The following is a 6923-nucleotide window of genomic DNA, read 5'->3' as shown; positions in this document are numbered from 1 at the left end:
TCCACAGTGGCAATTATATTTGCCACAAGTGGTCTTCCAATTAGCCAGTGAAATGGTATCCTTATTGGCTTCCCAATAAGCCTTAAAATGACCTTTGAAATGGCCTCCAAAGAGGCCTTAAAACTTGCCTCAAAATTTGCCTTCGAATTGGCCACTGAAGTGGCATTTTGATTTGCCTCCGATTTAGCCCTGAAAAACATTTCTGAATCTGTCTCCAAAGTGGCAATTATATTTGCCCCATGTGGCTTTCAAATTGGCGAGTGAAGTTCCATTCTATGTGGCCTCTTCATAAACTTGGAAAATGACCTTGGAAATGGCCTCTAAAGTGGCCTTTATACTTGCATCCAGAATGGCCTTCGAATTGGCCGGTGAATTGTCATTCGGATTTGACTCCAAATTAGACCTGAAAAAGACTTGAATTTGTCTCCACAGTGGCCATTATATTTGCCACAAGTGGTCTTTCAATTGGCCATTGAAGCGGTATTCTTATTGGCTTCTCATTCAGCCTTGAAAAAGACCTTCAAAATGGCCTCCAAAGTGGCCTTAAAATTGGCCTCCACAGTGGTTTGGAATTGGCCAGTGATGTGGCATTCGGATTTGACTCCAAATAAGACCTGAAAAAGACTTGAATTTGGCCTCCAAAGTGGCCAGTATATTTGCCAACAAGTGGTCTTCGAATTGGCCAGTAAAGTGGCATTCTTAGTGGCTTGTCAGTCTGCCTTGAAAAAGACCTTCGAAATGGCCTCAAAGGTGGCCTTTAAATTTTCCTCCAGATTGGCCTTCGAATTGGCCACTGAAGTGGCATTCTGATTGGATTTGCTTCAAAATTAGCCATGAAAAACACTTTTGAACGGGCATCCAAAGTGGCCTTTATATTTGCCAGCAAGTGGTCTTCCAATTGGCCAGTGAAGTGGTATCCTTATTGGGTTCTCAATCAACCTGGAAAAAGACCTTCAAAATGGCGTCCAAATTGGCTTTAAAACTTGCATCCAGAATTGCCCTCGAATTTGCCAGTGAATTGGCATTCAGATTGGACTAAAAATATGACCTGCAAAAGACTTTTGAATTTGTCTCCACAGTGGCAATTATATTTGCCACAAGTGGTCTTCCAATTAGCCAGTGAAATGGTATCCTTATTGGCTTCCCAATCAGCCTTAAAATGACCTTTGAAATGGCCTCCTAAGTGGCTTTAAAACTTGTATCCAGAATGTCCTTCGAATTGGCCAGTGAATTGGCATTCGGATTTGACTCCAAATCAGACTAAAAAAGTCTTCTGAATTTGTCTCCACAGTGGCCATTATATTTGCCACAAGTGGTCTTCCAATTGGACAGGGAAGTGGTATCCGTTTTGGATTCCCAATAAGCCTTAAAAATGACCTTTGAAATGGCCTCCAAAGTGGACTTTAAACCTGCCTTCAAATTGGCCTTCGAATTGGCCACTGAAGTAGCATTCTGATTTGCTTCCGAATTTGCCATAAAAAACACTTTTGAATGGACATCCAAAGTAGCCTTTATATTTACCAGTAATTGGTCTGCCAATTGGCCAGTGAAGTGGTATCCTTATTAGCTACTCAATCTGTCTTGAACAAAACATTGAAAATGGCCTCCAAAGTGGCCTTAAAATTGGCCTCCCAAGTGGTTTCAAATTGGCCAATGAAGTGACACAGTTGTTAGCCTCTGAACTAGCAATGTAAAACACTCTTGGATTGGCCTCCAAGGTGGCCAATATATTTGCCGACAAGAGGTCTCCCAATTGGCCACTGAAGAGGTCTCCTGATTGGCTTCTCAATCAGCCTTGAAAAAGACCTTCAAAATGGCCTCCAAAGTTGCCACCAAATTGCAAAACATATTGGCCTATAAGGTCACATTCTGTCTCGACTAAGCTGGACTTGCACTGGGCAAATTAAGGGCCAACTCCTGGGTCTGGCTTAGTCTCATATAATCTGGACAAGGATTAGCTAAACCCAAGGCCAAGCCTATAGGCTTGGTATACCCTGAAACCATCAAGTGTTCATTCTTTCTCAACAAGGCCAACTTGGACATGGTAGATTAACAGCCTCTTATTGGGTCTGTCTAGACTGTCTAGTCTGGACGAAAAATTACAAATGAGGATTTAAGGTTAGACATCTGTTAGGCTTGACTAAATTTGAAACTAGGCCTGGGTTACACCTGGCTTAAATTCGAGTTTAGGCCTGGGTTCTGGCCGGCTTAAGTTACAGGTTAAGCTTTGGCTAGGCCTGGCTTAACTTTCAGGTTAGGCCTGGGCTAGGCCTAGCTTAAGTTCCAAGTTAGGCCTGGGCTAGGCTTGGCTTAAGTTCCAAGTTAGGCCTGGGCTAGGCCTGGCTTATGTTCTAAGTTTAGCCTGGGCTAGACCTTGCTTCAATTCGAGTTAAGGCCTTGGCTACGCCTGGCTTAAGTTTGCAGTTAGGCCTGGGCTATGCCTGTTTTACGTTCAAGTTGTGTTAATGGCTAGGCCTGACTCAAGCTTGAGGTTGGGTCTGGGCTAGATCTGGATATAGTTTTTTGATAGGTCTTGGCTCAGTCTTGCTAAAGTTGCAAATTGGTTGCCTGCATTCTTGGCTGAAATTCAGAGGGTTGAGTTGCAAGCTACGCCCTGAATAGGCTTAAATTGAACACTGAGTTGGAGTTACTCAGAATTAGCCCTAAAAAGACTTTTGAATTTGTCTCCACATTGGCAATTATATTTGCCACAAGTGGTCTTTCAATTGGCCATTGAAGCAGTATTCTTATTGGCTTCTCATTCAGCCTTGAAAAAGACCTTCAAAATGGCCTCCAAAGTGGCCTTAAAATTGGCTTCCACAGTGGTTTGGAATTGGCCAGTGATGTGGCATTCGGATTTGACTCCAAATAAGACCTGAAAAAGACATGAATTTGGCCTCCAAAGTGGCCAGTATATTTACCAACAAGTGGTTTTCGAATTGGCCAGTAAAGTGGCATTCTTAGTGGCTTGTCAGTCTGCCTTGAAAAAGACCTTCAAAATGACCTCAAAGGTGGCCTTTAAATTTTCCTCCTAATTGGCCTTCGAATTGGCCAGTGAAGTGGCATTCTGATTGGATTTGCTTCCGAATTAGCCATAAGAAACACTTTTGAATGGGCATCCAAAGCGGCCTTTATATTTGCCAGCAAGTGGTCTTCCAATTGGCCAGTGAAGTGGTATCCTTATTGGCTTCTCATTCAGCCTTGAAAAAGACCTTCAAAATGGCCTCCAAAGTGGCCTTAAAATTGGCCTCCACAGTGGTTTGGAATTGGCCAGTGATGTGGCATTCGGATTTGACTCCAAATAAGACCTGAAAAAGACATGAATTTGGCCTCCAAAGTGGCCAGTATATTTGCCAACAAGTGGTCTTCGAATTGGCCAGTAAAGTGGCATTCTTAGTGGCTTGTCAGTCTGCCTTGAAAAAGACCTTCGAAATGGCCTCAAAGGTGGCCTTTAAATTTTCCTCCAGATTGGCCTTCGAATTGGCCACTGAAGTGGCATTCTGATTGGATTTGCTTCAAAATTAGCCATAAGAAACACTTTTGAATGGGCATCCAAAGTGGCCTTTATATTTGCCAGCAAGTGGTCTTCCAATTGGCCAGTGAAGTGGTATCCTTATTGGCTTCTCAATCAGCCTTAAAAAGACCTTTGGAATGGCCTCCTAAGTGGCTTTAAAACTTGTATCCAGAATGTCCTTCGAATTGGCCAGTGAATTGGCATTCGGATTTGACTCCAAATCAGACTAAAAAAGTCTTCTGAATTTGTCTCCACAGTGGCCATTATATTTGCCACAAGTGGTCTTCCAATTGGACAGGGAAGTGGTATCCGTTTTGGATTCCCAATAAGCCTTAAAAATGACCTTTGAAATGGCCTCCAAAGTGGACTTTAAACCTGCCTTCAAATTGGCCTTCGAATTGGCCACTGAAGTAGCATTCTGATTTGCTTCCGAATTTGCCATAAAAAACACTTTTGAATGGGCATCCAAAGTAGCCTTTATATTTACCAGTAATTGGTCTGCCAATTGGCCAGTGAAGTGGTATCCTTATTAGCTACTCAATCTGTCTTGAACAAGACATTGAAAATGGCCTCCAAAGTGGCCTTAAAATTGGCCTCCCAAGTGGTTTCAAATTGGCCAATGAAGTGACACAGTTGTTAGCCTCTGAATTAGCCATGTAAAACACTCTTGGATTGGCCTCCAAGGTGGCCAATATATTTGCCCACAAGAGGTCTCCCAATTGGCCACTGAAGAGGTCTCCTGATTGGCTTCTCAATCAGCCTTGAAAAAGACCTTCAAAATGGCCTCCAAAGTTGCCACCAAATTGCAAAACATATTGGCCTATAAGGTCACATTCTGTTTCGACTATGCTGGACTTGCACTGGGCAAATTAAGGGCCAACTCCTGGGTCTGGCTTAGTCTCATATAATCTGGACAAGGATTAGCTAAACCCAAGGCCAAGCCTATAGGCTTGGTATACCCTGAAACCATCAAGTGTTCATTCTTTCTCAACAAGGCCAACTTGGACATGGTAGATTAACAGCCTCTTATTGGGTCTGTCTAGACTGTCTAGTCTGGACGAAAAATTACAAATGAGGATTTAAGGTTAGACATCTGTTTGACTAAATTTGAAACTAGGCCTGGGTTACACCTGGCTTAAATTCGAGTTTAGGCCTGGGTTCTGGCCGGCTTAAGTTACAGGTTAAGCTTTGGCTAGGCCTGGCTTAACTTTCAGGTTAGGCCTGGGCTAGGCCTAGCTTAAGTTCCAAGTTAGGCCTGGGCTAGGCTTGGCTTAAGTTCCAAGTTAGGCCTGGGCTAGGCCTGGCTTATGTTCTAAGTTTAGCCTGGGCTAGACCTTGCTTCAATTCGAGTTAAGGCCTTGGCTACGCCTGGCTTAAGTTTGCAGTTAGGCCTGGGCTATGCCTGTTTTACGTTCAAGTTGTGTTAATGGCTAGGCCTGACTCAAGCTTGAGGTTGGGTCTGGGCTAGATCTGGATATAGTTTTTTGATAGGTCTTGGCTCAGTCTTGCTAAAGTTGCAAATTGGTTGCCTGCATTCTTGGCTGAAATTCAGAGGGTTGAGTTGCAAGCTACGCCCTGAATAGGCTTAAATTGAACACTGAGTTGGAGTTACTCAGAATTAGCCCTAAAAAGACTTTTGAATTTGTCTCCACATTGGCAATTATATTTGCCACAAGTGGTCTTTTAATTGGCCATTGAAGCAGTATTCTTATTGGCTTCTCATTCAGCCTTGAAAAAGACCTTCAAAATTGCCTCCAAAGTGGCCTTAAAATTGGCTTCCACAGTGGTTTGGAATTGGCCAGTGATGTGGCATTCGGATTTGACTCCAAATAAGACCTGAAAAAGACATGAATTTGGCCTCCAAAGTGGCCAGTATATTTACCAACAAGTGGTTTTCGAATTGGCCAGTAAAGTGGCATTCTTAGTGGCTTGTCAGTCTGCCTTGAAAAAGACCTTCGAAATGACCTCAAAGGTGGCCTTTAAATTTTCCTCCTAATTGGCCTTTGAATTGGCCAGTGAAGTGGCATTCTGATTGGATTTGCTTCCGAATTAGCCATAAGAAACACTTTTGAATGGGCATCCAAAGCGGCCTTTATATTTGCCAGCAAGTGGTCTTCCAATTGGCCAGTGAAGTGGTATCCTTATTGGGTTCTCAATCAACCTGGAAAAAGTGGCTTTAAAACTTGCATCCAGAATTGCCTTCGAATTTGCCAGTGAATTGGCATTCAGATTGGACTAAAAATATGACCTGAAAAAGACTTTTGAATTTGTCTCCACAGTGGCAATTATATTTGCCACAAGTGGTCTTCCAATTAGCCAGTGAAATGGTATCCTTATTGGCTTCCCAATAAGCCTTAAAATGACCTTTGAAATGGCCTCCAAAGAGGCCTTAAAACTTGCCTCAAAATTTGCCTTCGAATTGGCCACTGAAGTGGCATTTTGATTTGCCTCCGATTTAGCCCTGAAAAACATTTCTGAATCTGTCTCCAAAGTGGCAATTATATTTGCCCCATGTGGCTTTCAAATTGGCGAGTGAAGTTCCATTCTATGTGGCCTCTTCATTAACTTGGAAAATGACCTTGGAAATGGCCTCTAAAGTGGCCTTTAAACTTGCATCCAGAATGGCCTTCGAATTGGCCGGTGAATTGTCATTCGGATTTGACTCCAAATTAGACCTGAAAAAGACTTGAATTTGTCTCCACAGTGGCCATTATATTTGCCACAAGTGGTCTTTCAATTGGCCATTGAAGCGGTATTCTTATTGGCTTCTCATTCAGCCTTGAAAAAGACCTTCAAAATGGCCTCCAAAGTGGCCTTAAAATTGGCCTCCACAGTGGTTTGGAATTGGCCAGTGATGTGGCATTCGGATTTGACTCCAAATAAGACCTGAAAAAGACTTGAATTTGGCCTCCAAAGTGGCCAGTATATTTGCCAACAAGTGGTCTTCGAATTGGCCAGTAAAGTGGCATTCTTAGTGGCTTGTCAGTCTGCCTTGAAAAAGACCTTCGAAATGGCCTCAAAGGTGGCCTTTAAATTTTCCTCCAAATTGGCCTTCGAATTGGCCACTGAAGTGGCATTCTGATTGGATTTGCTTCAAAATTAGCCACAAGAAACACTTTTGAACGGGCATCCAAAGTGGCCTTTATATTTGCCAGCAAGTGGTCTTCCAATTGGCCAGTGAAGTGGTATCCTTATTGGCTTCTCAATCAGCCTTAAAGAGACCTTTGGAATGGCCTCCTAAGTGGCTTTAAAACTTGTATCCAGAATGTCCTTCGAATTGGCCAGTGAATTGGCATTCGGATTTGACTCCAAATCAGACCTAAAAAAGTCTTTTGAATTTGTCTCCACAGTGGCCATTATATTTGCCCACAAGTGGTCTTCCAATTGGACAGGGAAGTGGTATCCGTTT

Source organism: Acanthaster planci, linkage group LG07 (assembly GCF_054643075.1).
Source record: "Acanthaster planci isolate LZ-2023a linkage group LG07, COTS_SCS, whole genome shotgun sequence".
Taxonomy (NCBI): Eukaryota; Metazoa; Echinodermata; class Asteroidea; order Valvatida; family Acanthasteridae; genus Acanthaster; species Acanthaster planci.
Note: the sequence above shows the minus strand (reverse complement) of the source record.